The 20,102-nt window shown below is 37.2% G+C and overlaps 1 protein-coding gene and 1 pseudogene across 2 annotated transcripts in view; both read left to right on the top strand.

Annotated features, from left to right (window-relative positions):
* Pde10a (phosphodiesterase 10A) overlaps nt 1–20,102 on the top strand; it is a 340,101-nt gene that overhangs the window by 156,953 nt on the left and 163,046 nt on the right. The window lies entirely within an intron of this gene.
* LOC105741000 lies at nt 11,691–12,953 on the top strand (annotated as a pseudogene).

Here is a 20,102-nt window from a genome sequence, read left to right as displayed (position 1 = left end):
CACTAAGAAGAATATATACAGTGTATTATTTGTTGAAACTGTACTTCCGATTTGATTTGAAACTGTCTCATTGCTATCTGTTTATCAATAAAACTTTTAAAAAAAGGATTTATCATGAGATGTGCTCATACTCATGAGAAGTATCCCCATGTCCTACTTTTATTTATAAGGTATGTTTTCTTTACCAGTTTTCACATTCTAAGAATGAATCATTTGGTCCAATTGTGTGGCATTCATTTATTCAGGCTTTAATGCAGTGTTTGACATAAGGTGGTACAGAAATATTTATCAAAGACTCAGTAAATAAAAAATTCAAAAGCACTTCAGTGTCTCAAGTGAAATTAGTTCTGATTCATGGTAAAGCAGTAATGTAAGGTTGTAGTTTTATGCATGTGGTATTAAAATGCTGTTTTATAGGTTAGATGGAAACCAGTCTTAGAGTAGTCATATTTCAAGTTACCATGGAAAATGCCTTAAGGTGTGTTGTCTAAAGGTGGGCTTTATTTTATTCTTCAACAGCCTTGTTTCTGAGGATAAGGACATAAGAAAGAGAATCATTACATTTGTAAAATAAAACAGCGTTTCTGCTTATTTGTTAAAGTTTTCCCCTAGTGGTTTATTTGATTATCTGGTAGAGGTGAATATGTGACCTTGTTTGAAACCCTGGAAATTCCAATGATGATCCCATTTTTCCACCTGCTCCTAGAAATGACTTTCAGAGCCGTGAGAGCTGCACATAATAGTTCCTAGCTTCCCAGTAAGTGAGGTGGTAGGCCCCTGTTTTAAGTGCTTTCATGTTATCAGCAGAAATACTTCTTTGTGAATACAGTAATTGAAGTGTCTTTGGTCTGGGTGTGGAAAAGCAGGCATGAGAGGGTCTCATTTAGATGTGTGTGTGTGCGTTATATCTCTGGTAATAATGTGGCTTAATTCTAAGGAGAGGACTTGGAGATGACACTTACAAACAAGTCTTTTAAAGTTTAATTGAAGGAGAGGTAGAAGGGGTACCTGGAGAGAGAGAGAGTCTTGTTTAAAATAAGAGAAGACATTCATTACATGTGGATGGAAGGTGTTTTAGGAGACAGAAAAATTACTGATGCAAGAGAAATGTGAGACTGCTGGAATAGTCTTTGATCAAGAGGAAAGAGAATGTTGTGCCAATTGGAGGGGCTGGCCTTAAGTAGGAGGGAACTCACTAGTACACAGGTGAATACAATGGTCGGGGCAGGTGTGCTGATCTGGAGAGAGCAGCCATGTTCCAGGATTATTTTAAACTGGCAGTGTATATGGTGAGATCAGGGAAGAGGTATTGAAAGTTAGAGGAAAAAGCAAAAGATTGGGAATGTACCTTAAATGTTGGACTGCTGCCCCTAGAGAGCCAAGGTTTACACTTTCCACTGGTCCCCAGGCAGCCTGACTGTAGTAAGGAAGTCAGGCTGCAAGGAAGCCAGAGTTTAAGTTGGGTGAGTCTGGAGGAAATCTACAGAACCAGAAGTATTGAGGAGAGAAGGGCTACACTCAACCATGGAGCGTAAGCTGGATAAGTAGGGTGGGAATGATAGGACAAAGGGGCAGAAGAAGGGATGGAAGCTGACTGGGTCTGCACAGGATATGAAGGCCATACTCACCTCAGTAACGGTTGTGCCCATACCATAGCAAAATGCTGAAATCTCATTGAACACTATAGGCTGCATTATACTTCTTGGGTGCCCCTCTCTCCCCAGCCCCTCCAGGTCCAGCAGGATTCTAGAAACCCAGCCAGAGCCAAGTTGGTGTGGGCAGGAGCTTTGTCAGAGAATTCCCATGGGATCAAAGCCTGCTGAAAAAAAAAAAAAAAAAAAAAAAAAAAAACAAAAAGGAAGGGAAAGCAGCTTGCCTTGTGGAGGAAGGTGAGCAGGGAGTGAGTTCTCCGCAGAGCTCAGCCTGCTGCATGCATTGTAGTGGATGTCCATCCTGGTTTGAGGACACTGGCCCACAGGTCTGCATGCTTTCATTGCAGGCAGGGCCTGAAGGGATGTGGAAGTAGGCGATCTTGAGAGGGGACTAAGCTTGCCTTCAGCACTCTCAGCCACTAGGGGAACAGTTCCTTCCTTCTTCAGAGTACCTGGGGTATACCTCAGCACTCACACCGAAAGGGAAGCAACGACGTCATTAAAAAAGTTTCTGAATCCATATGTCAGCCAATCTTTAAGAAACTAATAAGCTGCCAAATTTTGTTGTAATATCAAAGAATATATAAGCCTCACATGGCTTAAAAGGATAATGTCAAAGGAAAGTCTTATGAGATACAGTATTCCATTATTTTCCAACTGCATGTTTTGCGCTCAGATGTTCAAAAAATATTACAAAAGATTAAATTAAAAATGGTTAGAGAGTCAACTTTTTAAAATTAAGCAAGGGGCCAGCCAGCAGACTAAAGGACCTGCTTAGGTAGAGTGCAGCGGCTAGGTTTGATCCCCATTGTGCCATGCCGGCCCCGCCCCTGGGGTACCCGGAGACTAGGCATGGTGGCACACTCCTGTAATCCCAGCACTTGGGAGACTGAACACAGGAGAGTCCCATCTATGTAGTGAGACCCTGTAGATCCTGTACTAAATCCATTTTTTAAAAAAAGCCAAATTTAAAAAATATTTTTAAAAATAATACAATGCTTCTCACAGTTTTGTTTTTGGCAGTAGCAATTTAAATTTAAAAAATATGCTACATATAGTGGGCTCATAATTTTAAAAAATTAAATACACTTTTTGAATATGCAGTTTATATTTCTGTTGACCTGATTATCCATGCTATTACTTGTGCAACACATGAATTAATGCTACTTGGAGTTCTCAATTTTAAATATATCCAGGGACAAAAAGTTTGGAAAGCAGTGCAGCGTAAGAGTCATCTAGGTCTCTTATGGCTGTTTTTTAATGAAACATGAAACTCTTTTTAAGAAAATGTGGTCTTAGCCAAAATTATGAATATTTTTTATGTAAGGTATGTTCTAGAGTTGTTTCCAATGTAGGTATTAATATCGTTTCTTCAATTTTATGACAGTAGCATTTTATTATTTTCTGACAGTGTTGAGCACACAGAACATGACAGGACATTTCTGTTAATTGAAGGCCATTTCAGTAAATTGGCGATACGTATTTATTAACTCATATTCTTTAACATTCCCCTCTTAGCTGACATATTTTGAATGTATCTAAAAGAATATGTGACATAGGTCAAGAGAGAATGTTTGGACAGTTACTATTAATAAGCATATAAGCTTTAGTATTTTTGTTTTTAGAAAACAGGAAAACAATCACTATATAATCAGTGCACAGTGATATCAGTCATGATCAGTACTCCCTAATTTTTATGAAAACAGTCTATAAGATAATACTTCTAAAAGTCTCGGACTGGGGAGATGGCTCAGTGGAATAAGCGCTTCCCTGGCAAGCACAAAGGTTCCGCCAAAAATAAAAGTCTCAATCATAATTAATCCACTCATCATCAAATCTTATAAATACATTTCTTATAAACACAATTTTTCAGTATCTTACATTTTCATAATTTTGTTAATAAGATACTTGAATGTTAGCAGGATCCCTCACTCATTATACATCATTTTGACTTCATAAAATGAAGAGACATCAATTGTGTTGTATATTCTGAAGAATCGTATTACTCAACTGATATCAAAGTTGTTAGGTTGAAGTCGATGTTGATTTTATGTCGTAGAAATCAACAGATTTTACTAGTTAGTGTTTAATGTCTTTTTTACTCTTGGGGAGCTGAAATGTACTAATGCTACATTTAAATCCTGGCACTGTTATTAATTACAAGCTACCAAGTCACCAAACAGGACTTAAAAGGAGATAAACAGAGGTAGATAGTATCATGGTATTATGTAATATTTGAGCCATGCAGAAATAATAGATATAGCTTCAAGAGCTTAGATAATTGGTAAATGATTATATAATGATTAAAGAGTGGTGTGTTTTCAGGGCTTGCTACCTTTTCAATATAACCTATGCAATTTTAAGTTTATATAATTTAAGTTTCAGTAATGGTTATACTGGGCTGGCCATAGTGGCACACGCCTGTAATCCCAGGACTCAGGAATCAGGCCAGCTTGGGGTACAAAGCGAGTTCAGCGCCAGCCTGATCTGCATCACGAAACTCTGTCTCAAAAAAAAAAAAAAAAGAAAAAAAAAAGAAAAGTAATGTTACACTTAACAACCAGCTCAGGAAATTCCTGAAAATTTAATAATTAGCTCTTGCAAGCTTGTTCAAGATAGTTCCAAGGCATCGTTTACACCCTTTATGCCATGGAGATGGACAAGTGCTACAGGTCAGAGCATAGTTTCCCCTGAGAGACTCTTGTAAAACATTTATCAGCCTGCAGTTTCAGCTCTGTGATGATTCAGAGGACCTTCCAAAATAAAAAACAGTTTTAAGTGCTCAGTGATTTGGGTCACAGATTCCAAAGTGACATGCAAATGCCTGTACCTTGCACCTTCTGCTTACAGAAGTGGCAAACCTATGCATGCATGGGTGTTGTTTTTCTTTTAAGAGAAAAGTTGTTAATGGATGAATTGTTTTTCTAAACTAACATCTCAGTATTCAGGTTTAAGTGGAGTTTTGGCACTTTGCAGTAAATAGAAGGTTTTGGGTTGTGCTTTGAGCCCTCATCTCTAAATGCTTTACCATCACCATAAAGTTAACACACATCTACCTGGTAGCATGTTCAGGTGCTGGAAGGAGTGCATCCACCATCAGAGAGCATGTGCCATTCTTTACTCTAGATGACATGAAAACTGCTTTCATTGGAATTTTGGTAGAAAGGACATTGCCACACAAAGAGACCCAGGAGGAATTTATTTTACCTAGTCAGGCAATTATGTTATAAATGGGAGAATGAATCTTCCTGAAGAATCCTTAAGGATCATTCCAATATAGCAGTAAAGGTTATGATATTAAAGAGTTTAAGTCCCAATTCTAGAGAGGAAAGTACAGCATGTCCAGAGCACACCAAGCCACAGTGTGGTTGGAATTCTAGGAGTTTCAGTTTGTGCATTTTTTATTTTGGAATACTTTCCTGATGGCTAAGCCTAATTCCAAATTTGGAAGTTTAAAATTCTTTAAAATCTGAATTTCTGATATTCAAAAGATTTTTATACTTGTGATTTGAGGTTTTGCAAGGCAAATAACACAATACAGGATACCTTTTATAATATTATTTCATAATGAATTACCCAAAGAATCATATACAAGGAGTGCAGGAAATGTGTCCACACATAAAAGACCGAAGAATCCAGCTGAAGGCCTGGAATCTAATATCCTGCATGAGTCGAGCTGGAGGCCTAGAGCCTGCAACAATCTCTCATGCAGGCCTGCTTCATGGATCTGTGCTGGAAAGGCCCAAAGCTTAGTGGTGGAAGGTAGGAAGTCTGTGTCAGTGGGACGAAGGATCTGTGCTAGCATACTGAGGGATCTGAACTGGAGCTGGGAAGCAATGTTCAAGATAAGCACCAGAGCTCACTGAAAGGTACCATAGCCATCCTCAGCAACAGTGAGGTCCTGAGCTCCTCCAGTAATGAGGAAAGCTGAGGTCCCATCAGGAAAGCCAACATGACGAGCTTCTCCAGGAGGGTGAGCAGTGTACCATTTTACCCTCCAGAGCCAGAAGCAATATTTAAGATGAGGACCAGAGCTCCTCCAAAATGAACTGTAACCATTCTCAGCAACAACAAAGGTCCCAAGCTCCTCTTCCAGCAAGAACAGCCAAGTTCATCAGGAAAGCAGCATGACAAGGTCACCCAGCAGAACAGCCCAGGAGAACACGTGACTTGTAACAGCTCTAGCAGAATCTCCAAACAGCACCCCTAACAACTTCCAAATAGCTTCTTAGTTCTGCCTCTTATGCTTCTGGCAACAATCCTCAGGTGGCCTACCACATCCAGCACCATGCTAGTTCAAATCAGCTGGATGTAACAAGTTGATCCCCAGTTATCCCCATAGCTATCCACTATGATACTGTTTAGGATTTCAGATTAAGGATGCTCAAACTCTTTGGTGCTAGTATTCTAATGGTACTACTGAGTAGAATTTATCACTGGAATACAAAGTTTGTTTTATGGAAGTCAATTACTGTAATAAAAGTGCACACAAAAAGAACTCCAAATGAACATCTCAACTCTACAGAAAAAGCACTTGATGGGCCCTATGCCAATTCATGAATAAAAAGTTATAGCAATGTAAAAGAGAAATTTGTAACTTGACTAAAGAAGCAAAACTCTCCAAATTTGAATGGAAGAATTCAGATCATTTTACTCAAAAATGACATGTTCCTATAAGTAGAAAATTCTAAATATACCTCCACCACACACACCTCTTTTAAAACCAATGAAATAAATGAGCACAGTCTCAGGAGTTATGATTAGTATACAAAACTCAGTTGTATTCCTATATATAAAAAATGAAGTGCCTGACTAAAATAATTAGCAGTCACAAAACATTTTGATGAAGTACAAAACATTACTGATAGAAATTAAAGAAAATCTAACTCTGTATAAAGACAGATTTCATGTTAGTGAATGGTATAATTAAATATTGTCATGACAGCAATTCTCTCAGTAATCTATAAATTCAGTACAGTCCTTAAAACTAAGCAGATTTTTCTGTGGAAACTGAGTAGCTAATTGCAAAATGCATAAGGAAATCTAAAAGACCTAGGAGAGTGAGGGTAATCGTTGAAAAAGAACTTGAATTACATGATTGAAAACTTCCTGTGCAGACATTTTTCTGTAGATCATTTGGTAGTGGCACAAAGATAGGTGTGCAGATCAGTTAAACAGAATTGAAAGTCGAGAAACAAATTCTCATGGTAAGCTTATTTCAGCAAAAATGTTAAAGCAGTTTCACTTGAGGAAAGGAGAATTGGTAAAGCACAATGGAGTGTCTTCATTTAGATAGATGCACCAAAGAAATACAGAAATAGATACAAACTATAAATAGAAATAAACAAAACAAAAAAATAGTAAGACCCTTCCCTCACATCATAAAATGAGATTAATTCAGTGTAGGTCATGTACCTAACTGGAAGAACTGAACTCTAATATACCTAGGGAAAACATGAAAAATGATGTTGAGTAGAGAAAAATTCTTCTTTTTTTTCTTTAATGTATTTGGTACAGGGTCTACTGGGCCTACAGGGTCTCACTACGTAGATCAGACTCATAGTGATCGTCGTGTTTTCAGCCTCCCAAGCACTGGGATTACAGGCCCGCGCCACCACACACAGTCTCAGTCACTGTCTCAGTGCACCCCATGGGTGGGGCTGGCACGGCACACCAGGGATCAAACCCCAGCTGCTGCGCTCTGCCTAAGCAGGCACTTTAGTCTACTGAACTATCTGGCTGAACCTTGAAAAATTCTTAATCATTCCCATGTTAGTCACTTTCTTATCACTGGGACAAATAGTTTACTAGGTTCACAGTTTCTGCTGGATTCAGCCCAAATGAAGAATGTTCAACCCAGAGAAGCCAGGAAACAGCAAGAGCCATAGACGGAGATACACCCTTCCAGATCACATCCCCAGTGACCCACCTCCACCAGGTCTTGACTCCTAATAGTAATTCTGGTACTGTGCTCATCAGTGGATGAATCAATGACAAATATAATGATATAATGACCCCATAACTAGTCAGCTTCCAAATACATGAATGTTGGGATACATTTTAAATCTAGATCCTAACACTACCAAAAGCCTAACCTATAATTTTTAAAAAAATTGTTAGACTGATCTCTACTATGGACATGTGTCCAGAATTTATAAAGGATTCTAAAAGAAAAGAGGCAATATAGCCCAATTTTTAAGAAGGCAAAATATTTTAATATTGTCCTCTTGCCAGTGAAGTTTTTAACCTTACTAGATATTAGGAAATACAGTGAGATGCCAGAGTTATACATTTTAAGTATAATAAAATAGTCAAGTATGATGAGGATGTGGCTGAACTGTATTGTGTGTGTATGCTTTCATTTTGTGAAAGCAAAATGATACAGATACTTTGGGAAACAATTTATCAGTGTCTTAAAATGTATAGTGACCATATGCCTTGTCATTTTCTGTCCTGAGAATCTATCCCAAAGAGAGGGAACCATGTCCAAATTAAGAAACATATGTGAATTTTCCTAGCAGCATTTTTCTGTATGGATAGTCTCAAATTGGAAAGAATTAAAATATAGATGAGCTAGTGATGTCTCTATGTAATAAAAGTGATGTAAGTGGATGCCACTTCGGTATTTCACTAGGTGATACAGCATAGATAAACCTCAGTAACTTGTGAAGTAAAAGAAACCAGATATGGTTGATTATGTCCTGTGTGATTCCACTTATATGATAATGTCTAGTAAAAGATCGGAAAAGAGGGAAGTTCCCTACCGATGGCTGTACTATGGTGAAAGCAGCAGGGATGATGAGCTAATTGACTGGAAGGAACTATCCCAGCTAATGATGGAAGTGACCTAAACCCTAAACAGTGTCACAGTTTCATAACTGCACACTTACTAATACTGAATTGTACACATATGGTGGATCAGCTCTGTGTATGTAAATTAGGTCCTAAGAAAGATGCTAAGAAAACACAAGGAGCCATCACTCCCTACCTTGATGGTAGCTAGAAACACACTCAGTCTACCGGGGGCTGTCCAGGATGGGGAGTGCCTTGAACTCTCAGGTGTTGCTTAAGGAAAAATGAGATAGAATAACCAAAATGAGATATAATATTGGTAAAATAATTTGACAGTCCCTGGAAAATTAAAAGACCCTACCATGTGCCATTGCTCTCTCTCTCTCTCTCTCTCTCTCTCTCTCTCTCTCTCTCTCGCTCTCGCTCTCGCTCTCGCTCTCGCTCTCGCTCTCGCTCTCTCTCTCCCCTTTCTGATATATTTACTTAAGATGAATGAAAGATTATGTGAGCATGAATGCTTGTATAGGAATCAAACTGGAAGCTTATTCCAATCACACAACACTCAGCTTGTGTGTCACATGAAAGAGACACTACAAGCATTGGTGGTAGATGTCTTCTCCAAGTGGAGGGTCGATCAACAAAATGTGATATGTCCATTCAACTGGGTGTTAATTTCTTCTTCTTCTTTTTCTTTTTCTTCTTCTTCTTTTTCTTCTTCTGCTTCTGCTTCTACTTCTGCTCCTTCTCGTCCTCCTCCTCGTCCTCCTCGTCCTCCTCTTCCTCCTCTTCCTCCTCCTCCTCCTCCTTTTTTTTATATTTAGGACAGGGTCTACCGGGTTTACGGGGTCTCACTGTATAGATCAGATGCGTAGTGATTCTCATGTTTACAGCTTCCCAAGTGCTGGGATTACAGACTTGCACCACCATGCCCATCTCAATTGCTGTCTCCACGTGCCCCGGAGATGGGCCTGGCAGGGCAGGCCCAGTGATGGAACCCAGCCCCTATGTCTGCCTAAGCAGTCGCTTTAATCCGCTGAGCTATTTGACTGGCCCTAATCATTAATTAAAAGAATAAAGTATTAGTATAGGCAAAGCACTGAAGTATTGCAAAACAATTACCCCACCTAAAAGAGACCAGGATCCCAGTAAAAGAAATGTAGCATATTTGCTATAGGTTTTACCTGTATGATTACCTGGGTTTTGGTATCTTCTACGAAAAAACAAAGTTTTTGAGAAATTAGAGCATATATAATCAAAGCATGAACACTTGAGCTAACAGGTAAATGTATAAACTGTATGAGGCTAGCAGTCGTCACCCACTGGTTCTTAGATTCTTTTATTCAAGGAGTTTGACAGTTTGTTATATGTTCCTCTAGCTTTAGTTATAATTATCTCTAAATTGTGAGAACTTATGAAAACCAGATTAATACCTTATTTTTATTGCCAATGCTTTTAAGTAACCTAAGTACAGTTGGCATATTTTCCTAGTTACACCTTGTGAGAAAAGTGACATCAGCAAGTTAGTTTTTACTTGTATGTTTTTGAACTCAAAACTTATCCGTAATAAGAGAATAGGGAAACACTTCTGCCTTTTAATTGAAAAGCACCTGTAAATATCATCTGATATCATAAAACTTTCTTTTAAAAATGTCTAATAATAATAAAAAAGATTAAACCTCACATGTAAGAGATCTCTGCTAATGGACTCACAAAAGTTTCTGACTAGTCTTTTTATAAGTACAAATTTTAAAAGGTTATTACATCCCAGATCCTTCTGCTGATGTCTCAATAGCTGTTCAAAATATAAGATAGCAAATCAATGGTATGTGAGATGCTGAGGTCCCCAGACCCTATCTTTATCATCTTTGTGTAAGTCATTACTGTTTACTTTATAAAAATCATTTTTGATTGTATTCATAATTATCCTGTTGATGTTATTATTTGGCCTATGCATGTATAATTGTTTCTTTGGCTTGTCTCACCCAGATTTAAAGTTATTCTGCCTACCCAAGATAAAAATGTGTAATGTCTATTGAGGGCTTTTAGACAGAACCTCTGGAGATTGTCTCTGACTGCCAGTTCACAACTATGAACCCTTTCAGCCTGAAGAAACCAAAGTGGTCATCACCCATGGTTCCCTCATAGCAGTTCAGGTTACTTCTTCAGAGGGGAAAATGTTTTAGACAGCTAAATTAGATAAAAATATTATAGGCAGTCAGACAGGGCTAGAGAGATGATATGGAAGACAAGGTGATTTTGCAACTTTGGAAGATACGGACCCTCCCCACTGCTGTGGGCCAGACCTCAAGACAAAGATTAAACAGATGTAGCCACATACTTCCCTAGGAACAGGCCTTGGTGATATTCTACATAGATATCAATCACCTTAAAAGGGCCCTAATGAGTCACTAACCCAACCCCCAACAGGAAGAGACCCTGTTCTGTATTCCTGCCTGCTTGCTACATGATTTGCTTCCCCGTTTGATTCCAATTTAATCAATTTTACCTGAGCAATGGTGCTTGTAATCTCATTGGTTGATCATAGTTTTGCTCCACCTTATGCCTCGCTCCACCTAAGCGAGTTCCCATGTTTTCTACCACCTTAGACCCACCTCACTGCATGGTTTCACTCTATAAAAATCCCTAAAGTGACAGATTCCTGGGGAACAGTTGCTGGAGTCCCCCCTCTTCCTACCCCTCTCTTGGGCAGGAGCTTTCTTTCCCCCAATAAATATATTCTGCTCATGAAAAGAGACCAGGCAGGAAAAGAAGACTTTTCAGTGTTGTTTGTACAAAACCCCAGATGATGTGTATCATCTGTAATGACTAAAAGCAGATTGACAGTTGCTTGGGAGTGGAAATTACTAGTGATTATAGAGGTTTTTGGAAACTTTTTGGTATGATTTACATTAAGTTATTCTAATTGTGACAATGGGCATGTGTGTATTCATATATCTAATCATATTAAGGGATTCACAGTTTATTCTATATCAATTATGCATCATTGAAACTTCTTTGAAATAAGTAATTACATCTTAAAGTACTAGCTTTCAGTTTGAGGTACATCTCTTCTGGTTTTAGATTAATTTTTTTGAATAATTAGTCAAGGCTCTGCAGGTCACTACCTTGTGTCTCTGGAGGTTCTGGGCAAGGTCAGTTATTGAACCCTCTGAAAATTGTCCCTGAATCTTCAGTGAAAAATATATACTCTAATCTGGACAGTGGAAGAAGGAAGAGTTTGGCACAATGTTTTCCAAACTCGCACATTTACAAATGTTTGCTGTACTTCGCCGTGAAGTTCATTCTTCAGTGACTTGTGCCACATCCATTGCAACTAAGAAGACTGTCCAAGGCCCTCCATTCCCTGATACCATTTTTGAACGAGAATCTAAAATATGGTGCACACAATTACCATCTGTTACCTGTGGCTCTGGAGAGAGGGAAAGGTGTTTATTTGTGAGATATAGAAGGCAGAAAATATTTTGACTTCCTGAGTGCTTACAGTGCCATCAGCCAAGGGCACTGTCACTCCAAGATTGTGAATGCTCTGAAGAGTCATGTGGACAAGCTGACCTTAACATCCTGGGCTTTCTATAATATACAAGGAGTACATTACTAAGCTTTTCAAGTATCACAAAGTTCTTCCTATGAACACAAGAGTGGAGGCCAACGAGACGGCCTGTAAATTGCTCAGTGGTGGGGCTATACCATAAAGGACATTCAGAAATACAAAGCAAAGATTGGTTTTGCAGCTGGAAATTTTGGGGGTAGAACCTTGTCTGCCAGCTCCAGTTCTACAGACCTGAGCAGTTATGAAGGATTTGGGTCCTTCATGCCAGGTTTTGAAATCATCTCATATAATGATCTGCCTGCACTTGAGCATGCTCTGCAGGGTCCGAATGTTGCTGCCTTCATGGTAGAACTAATTCAGGGTGAAGCAGGTGTTGTTGTTCCTGATCCAGGGTACCTCTACTGAGGTAGAGATTTTAGGATATACTAGGCCTGGCATAGTTCTTCTTGGAAAGGCCCTTTGGGGGGGCTTATACCCTGTGTCCATAGTGCTATGTGATGATGACATAATGCTGACCATTAAGCCAGGGGAGCATGGGTCTACCTATGGTGGCAATCCACTGGGCTGTCGTGTGACTGTTGCAGTCCTGGAGGTTTTAAAAGAAGAAAAGCTTAATGAGAATGCCGAGAAAATGGGTATTATCTTGAGAAATGAACTCATGAAGCTGCCCTCTGACATTGTAACTGCTGTAAGAGGAAAAGGACTGCTAAATGCTATTGTTATTAGAGAAACCAGAGATTATGATGCTTAGAAGGTGTGTCTGTGGCTGCTCGATAATGGGCTTCTGGCTAAGCCCATCCATGGCCACATCATCAGGCTGGCCCTTCACTCATGATCAAGGAGGGCGAGATCCAGGAGGCTGTGGAAATCATTAACAAGACCATCCTGTCATTCTGAGGGTAGGCACAGTTCATCGGTCCCTGGGAGTTGGCTGGAAAGAGGTGTCCTGTGAAGCTCTGCTCTGAAAGGGTGCACATTATACCCCATCATGTCTTCAGAGGCTTTTAAAAAATATATGTGTATTTTTTTCAATTGATAAGAGTGACATTTGTGAACACGTAGTTGGCTGTGTGAAAAAACTAAGATTGAATGGGGAGCTGGGGCTATAGCTTGGCAGCACAAGTGCCTGACTGGCAAGCATAAGGTCCTGAGTTTGATTCCTAGTACCAAAAATAAATAAATAAATAAATAAATAAATAAATAAATGCACAAATGGTAGCAAAGTTAAAAAAAAAAGAATGGATACATTCTTTATGTGACTATGTATTTTTCCTAAAGTGAAACACTTACGTCTTATCTAAATAATCAAGTCCTTCAGTATATTTGACATACTTTCTTATAAATTTCCTTGCTGGTATAAATGTTTTATATTTGAAAAAGTTATCTGGGATATTATGTTAAAGACTTGCTTAATCTTATATATTAATAATTGTTGAGGAATCATTATTGGGTAAGAATATATAAAATAGTAGTGTTTTTAGTGTTAATGGTCATAATTAACCATTAACAAAATGCAAGTTAAAAACCCAATAAAAATTATCACATTGCCCTTGGAAAGGCTAAAATAGAAATCAGTAGCATTGCCAAATGCTGGTGATGATGCCGAGAAGCTGGAACTGTCATTTATTTTTGATGGGACTGTAAAATGATAGAGCCACTCTACAAAAAAAAAATTATTTTAATTTTGGCCAACACCAAAATGTATTCTACAGATTAACATTAACATTAAATGTATTCTAAACATTAACATATTTTGAATTAAAAATATGTTCCTAAAACAAAAACAAAAAAAAATATGTTCCTACTTAATTGTTTTAAATAACTTGAAATTTGTAAAACAAAATGTTTACTTTTAACATTTCTTTAAGTTTAAAATAAAACTTATGTTTAACATGTCAAAAAAAGTAGTCAAGTGGTTTGTTTTTATATACATGCCCTTTATTTGAAGTTAAGGTCTAAAGGAAATATTTTATTTGAGATGGTTTTCAACAAAGCATCAAATTTGTTGATAAGACCACTTAAAAATTTAAAATTTTCAAAGCCTTTTTAAAGTCCAAACAAGTAAAATATTTGAATTGCACTAAGGACCCTCCAAATAATAGAGCTAATTATTAGCATTTGCTGATTTATAGTTAAGTGCTTAATTGGAAAGTAAAGTGGAAAAGACAAAGCCAAAATAGCACTGTAATCATTCAGCTGCAATTCTGCTTTTTGTGGTTTAGCTTGAGTCGTGCTGTGCCTCGCTGGTGGGAGATGCTCTGAGGACTGATCTGTGCAGAGTCTGCCAAGGAACTTGCTAAACCAGGGCTTGGTATGATTGGACACTAATGCCTGTGTGTCTAATAATGAGCCTCTTGACTCCCGCACTCAGCTAATGTGTAATTGCCTCATTTCTTTCTGAATGTTTAAATAAAAAAGCCTGTCCAAAGGTTTCCTAATTTTTTCTTCTCATATCATTGGTGCATGTCTGTCTTGTCTCTGAGGTGTTGCTCAGCAACTCATTGCTCAGTGACATTTTTCCTTCACACCTCCAAATGATCATTACATGCGGGCATCTGAAGCACTGAACTTTCTAAAATGCATAGCTATATAGCTCAGAACATTGAAATGTCCATTTGAAATGTTTATTAATTTATAGTTATTTTATTAGCTCTTTATGAAAATTTGTTTTTTTTTCCTTGTGATGCTAAAGATTAAGTTCCAGGGCCTTGGCATGCTAGACAAGTGCTCTACCACTGAGCTATGTGCCCAGCCTGAAAATACATTTAATAATTTAGAAGAATATGCAATGGCACATAATAGATTAATTCTTTGACTTATACCAGAGGTTTAAGTTTTCTTCATAAGTAGTTTTATTTTCATTATATATACAAGCAAATTCGTTTTATTCTATATTTTGGTGCTGTGGTGAATGTAAAGTTTTTGAATTAAAGTAATTGAATTCATTGAAGAAAGGTACATCTTTTGACTTTTTTCTTTTTTTTTTCTTTTCAAAGTTTTATTGATAAACATATAGCAATGAGACAGTTTCAAATCAAATCGAAAGTACAGTTTCAACAAATAATACACTGCATACATTCTTCTCAGTGGTTAATTGCTGTACAAGATGCAGACTTGTGATCCTACTTACAAACACCATTAGAAAAAATCATTCTATTCATTAAGAGAATGCAACTATATATCTATCCCAACCACTTTGAATACACAGATACAAAATGGACATTCATAGTTATACCCCAATTTTTTTAAGTTCCGTTGTTGAATATTATAGGTGTGTAAACTCAGCAAAATATTCTAAAAGAGTCCAGAAGCCCATAATATCATTGGGTCTTCTGTTTAACTGGCAATGTCAGAAATTATTGACCTGAGTCCCCCAACTTTTTTCAAGGTGAGAATTAAGGGCTTATCAATGAATATTCATATTCATTATACTAAATTTACTTACCTTGCTTGTATTCTTTGATAGAAATTATTTGCTCTAACTTGTGATTAGCTATTGTATACACAATCATTCTTTCAGTAGATACTGAGCTGCCCACTATGCATTTGACAGTTTCAGGCACTGAAGATAAAAAAATTTTACAAATGAAGAACATTTTTCTCTCCTAAACTTTTACTGTGTTATGGAAGGGGGAAATAGTAATGTATTATGTTTGAGGTTATAATAAGTATAAAGACTGTAAAAGTCAGTGTAAGGGACAGAAAAATGTGTGGAAAGGTTGTAATAATTTTTTTAGGATGTTATAATTTTTATAGAATATACATGGCATAGAGCTTACTCTGTTGACTTTGAGTATCATAGAATTATGTGAGAGGGCCAGGGAGAAAGCTCAGTAGAATAAGTGCTTGCCTGGCAAGTGCAGGGCCCTGAGTTCAATCCTCAGGACTGTGAAAAAAAAAAAAAGAATTAATTATGTGAGTGATACTTTGCATGGTAGAAAATCTGATGAACTTTATTTAGCACTTCAATAGAAACACATATATGTATATGCAATAAAAAATAAAAGATACTATGCTGAAATTTAAATTCAAGGGACATATTTGGGCAGTTGAAGGTTGTATGCAAAAATTTATATCAAAATTTTTAAACTTTGTATTCACTTAAGCCTATCACATCTAGTTCTTCTTGAAGACAAAATACAGCAAATGACAACTTGTTTTTGTTTTTGTTCCATTTTTTTTTATTTTTGATTTTTTTTTATTTTAGCAAAGGGTCTACAGGGTGCTCAGGGTCTCACTACTAGATCAGACTCATAGTGATCCACCTGTTTACAGCCTCCCAAGAGCTGGGATTACAGACCCATGCCACCACGCCCAGTCTCAATTGCCATCTCAGCATGCCCCAAGGGAGGGGCTGGCACAGCTGGTCTGGGGATCAAATCCTGGCCCCTGCGTCTGCTTGCAGGCACTTTAATCTGCTGAGCTATTAAGCTGGCCCTGTATTTGTTTATCTGTTTTTTGACAAATGACAAAGTGGATATGGGTTCAAAATTGCAATTTTATTTTATTTATTTTATTTTCTAAAGAGGGTGCAGATTAGAATTAAAACAAAAAATTACAACCGATACAAATTTTCACTTAACAAAGCAATATGAACTTCACAGTATTTCTTGTAATTATAGTATTTTCTTCCAATTACTCATATTACCATATATATGCATGTAAAATGGTAACAAGAAAAAAAGAAATAAATGTATAAGAAATTAATAAAAGAAAAAGTACAAACAGTTGAAAAAAGGAGATAAAACAAATTAAGCATCTGCTCCTTTCCTTAGACCAGTAGAAATGAGCAGCAGAGTTGTCCAAAGCATCCTGCTTACATAAATCTTTTTCCCCTACTCCCTTTCATATCCTTCTCCTCAACTCAGTAACTCTTTCCTTTTGAATAAGTTAATTCCCTTTTCCCAGTTTCTGTTGTACCCATTAGATTCCATTTTTCTCTTTCAGGTTCTTACACTAAGGAGACAATATAATGTTTGCACATGAGGGTTCTCTAGTTGAATCCATTCACTGACAAAAAACAGTAACTGAATAATTCTCCATTCTGTAAAAATACCATATTTTCTCTGTTCATCCATTGGTTGATGGGCATCTGGGTTGTTTCCAGGATTTAGCTGTTACAAATTGCACTGCTATGAACATGGGTTCACATGTGTCATTGTGGAATGAGATTTTCAGTTCTTCTGGAAAAATATCCTGGAGGGGAATAACTGTCTTGAATGGGATCTCCAATCCTAATTTTTAAAAGAATCTCAACATTGATATCTGTAGTGGTTGTACCGGTCTGCACTCCCACCAACAGTGGAGTGGCGAAGGATTGCTTTTTCTCCACAGCCCCTCCAGCATTTGTTATTGGCTGACTTCTTTATGTTAGCCATTCTTCTGGGATGAAATGGAATGTCACTGTTGTTTAATTTGCATTTCTAGAATGACCAATGATGTTGAACATTTTTTCACGTCTTTACTTGCCATTTGTATTTCTTCCTCTGAGAAGTATATATTCATCTCAGAGCCCCATTTTTGGATTGGGTCTTTGAGTTGGGGGGGCTGATTTTTAAAAATTCTTTATATATTCTAGATAGAAGGCCTTTGTTGGATTGTGATACCTTCTGCCTTTCCTTCTGGATAGTCAGTTACAATTGTTTCACTATTTGTGGGTTTTCTTTTTACTCTGTTGAAGATTTGAAGTGCAGAAACTTTTCAAAAAAATGAGATCCCAGTTGTTGATTCTTTGATATATTTCCCATGCAGTTCAGGTTTTGTTCATGATCTCTCTACCTACCCCTATGTCTTTAAGATTTCTATCTATATATTTGGCCAGAAGATTTAGTGTTTCTGTTGTAATATTTAAATCTTTGATCCATTCTGACTGTAGTTTTGTGCATGGTGATAGTCATGGGTCTAGTTTTAGACACTGGCATGTGGAAATCCAGTTTTTCCATCATCAGTTATTAAAGAGGCTACCTTTCTTCCAGAGAGCATGTTGGCCTGATTTAATAAAGACAAGGTGGCTGAGTGTGTTTTCAATTGTGTCTGCATCTTCTAATCTGTTCCACTGATTCTCAGGTCTGTCTCTATGCCAGTACCATACTGATTTTTTGTGCTTGCCAGGGAAGCACTTATTCTACTGAGCCATCTCCCCAGTCCAACGCTGATTTTTTTTTTTAAAGTAGCTTTATACTATAATTTCAGGTCAGGGATTGTGATACCTCATGCCTTTCCTTTGTTTCCCAGAAATGCTTTTGATACTATGTGTCTCTTCTGGTTACAAATATTTTTTTTTTTTTTTTGGCTGAACCAGGGATTGAACTCAGGCCCTTGCACTTGCCAGGGAAGCACTTATTCCACTGAGCCATCTCCCTGGTCCCTACAAATAAATTTGAGGAAAGTTTTACCTAGCTCTATGAGTTATCCTGATGGTATTGTAATGAGGATTGCATTGAATGTGTATAACAGTAATGGGAGTATGGCCATTTTCACAATGTTGGTTCTTCCTATCCAGGAGCATGGAATATCTTTCCATTTTCTCAAATCCTCTTCAACCTCTTTTCTCCGAGTACTGTAATTTTATTTTCATGTATTTAGTACACGGTCTACAGGGTCTCACTAGGTAATGATCCTCCTGTTTTTTTCAACCTATCAAGCACTGGTATTATAGGCATGTGCCACCACACCCAGTCTCATGGCATGGCTTGTGGTGCCATAATTTTCAATGCATAAATATTTTACATCCTTTGTGAGGCTGATTCCTAAATATTTCATTTTTTAGATGTTATTATGAAAAGTGTTTTCCTAATTTCTGTCTCAGTACATTCATTTTTTTGTGTACAAAATTGCTACTGACTTTTGGGTGTTAACTTTGTATCCTACTACATTGCTGAATTTGGTGATAAAGTCTACAAGATTGTTGGTGGAGTTTTGGAGGTCCTGTATGTAGATTACCATGTTATCTGCAAATAATGATAATTTCATTTATTCTTTTCCAATCCATTTTTCTTTTATTTTTCTCTCTTGTCTAATTGCTCTGGCTAATGTTTCCAGAACTATATTGAATAGGAGTGGAGACAGTGGACATCCTTGTCTTGTTCCTGATTTTAAAGTGAAGGCTTTCAGTTTTTGCCCGTTTACTATGATGTTGGCTGTTGGTTTCTCATAGATGGCTTTTATCAGGTTGAGATATAGACCATCTAGTCCAATTATCTGTAGGTTATTTTTTAATCATCAATGTGTGTTGTTGGAATTTGTCAAATGCTTTTTTTTTTTTTTTGGTGTCTATTGAGATGATCATGTGTCTTTTGTTCTTGGTTCTATTGATGTCGTGTATTACATGTATGGATTTGTGTATGTTGAACCGTATCTGCATTCTTGGGATGAATCCTAACTGGTCATGATGTATAGTCTTCTTAATGATACGCTACATTCTATTTGCTAGTTCTTTATTTTTTTTATTTTTATTTTTTTTGCTAGTTCTTTATTGATGATTTTGACATCTATATTCATTAGAGAGATTGGCTTGAGTTGTCTTTTTTAGTTGGCTCTTTCTCTGGTTCTGGAATCAGAGTAACACTTGCCCCCAGGACTGAGTTTGGGAGAATTTCTTCCCTTTCTTTTTCATTAAAAAGTTTGAGAAAAGTTGGCATTAAATCTTATCTAAATTTCTTGTAGAATTCTGCTGTGAATTCTTTGGGACCTGGGCTTTTCTTCATTGGTAGGTTTTTTAAAATTATATTTTCCATTTTGTTTCTCGTAATTGGGTTATTCAGAGTTTGTATATCTTCTTGACTCAGCTTTGGCATTTCATATGTATCTAGGAAACTGTCCATTTCCTCTGTGTTTTCTATCCAGTGAGAGTTAAGATTTTGGAAGTAGGTATAGTAGGTATTGATGTTCTTCTGAATTTTTCTAGGGTCAGTAGTGATTTTACCCTTTTCATTCTTTATTGGATGAACTTGTGTTCTTTCTTCCTTTTTTTTTTTTTGATTAGGTTGGCTAGGGATTTATCACTTTTATTTATTCTTTGTGAGAACCAACTCTTTGATTAATTTATTCTTTGTATTTTTTTCTTTAATGCATAAATTTCTGTTCTA

Source organism: Octodon degus, unplaced genomic scaffold, assembly GCF_000260255.1.
Source record: "Octodon degus isolate 3935 unplaced genomic scaffold, OctDeg1.0 scaffold00261, whole genome shotgun sequence".
In the NCBI taxonomy this organism is placed as follows: domain Eukaryota; kingdom Metazoa; phylum Chordata; class Mammalia; order Rodentia; family Octodontidae; genus Octodon; species Octodon degus.
This window is presented reverse-complemented; position numbering and strand designations above follow the sequence as displayed.